Here is a 656-nt window from a genome sequence, read left to right as displayed (position 1 = left end):
ATCTAAAAATAGTAGGCCAATAAAATCTAGCTTGCAAAATTTTATATATTCTTCTATTTATTCTAAAATGTCCTCCAAATTCAGAATCATGACGTCTTTCAATTATCTGCTGAGTTTCTTCATAAGGCACACATCTTCTAATAATTCAATCTTTACATTGTTTACACAAATATGGGTCATCCCAAAAATAGTCTTTTGAATCATAAATAAATTTCTTTAATTGTGGATTCTTGATATCAGGTGGTAGAATGCCACATATAATATAGTTTACACCACGGTACATGCATTTCATTAATACTATATAAATATTCATCGGAAATTTTCTAAAATTTCATTTGCAAAATTAGTTAATATTTCTATTTCTATTCTAAATAAATGATCAGTTATTTGATTCTCATTAACCTTTCTATCTACCACGGTAAAATCAAACTCTTATAATAGAAGTATCCATCTAATTAATCTTGGTTTAGCATCCTTCTTTTGCATCAAGTATTTATTAGCATAATGATTTGTATGCACGATACATTTAGTTTCAATTAAATAAGATCTAAATTTATCAAAGGCAATAGAAATAGCTAATAACTCTCTTTCAGTAGTAGTATAATTAATTTGAGCATTATTTAGAGTTTTACTAGCATAATATATAACTTTAAAAA

The sequence above is a fragment of the Phalaenopsis equestris genome, unplaced genomic scaffold (genome assembly GCF_001263595.1).
Source record: "Phalaenopsis equestris unplaced genomic scaffold, ASM126359v1 Scaffold210889, whole genome shotgun sequence".
Classification (NCBI taxonomy): domain Eukaryota; kingdom Viridiplantae; phylum Streptophyta; class Magnoliopsida; order Asparagales; family Orchidaceae; genus Phalaenopsis; species Phalaenopsis equestris.
This window is presented reverse-complemented; position numbering follows the sequence as displayed.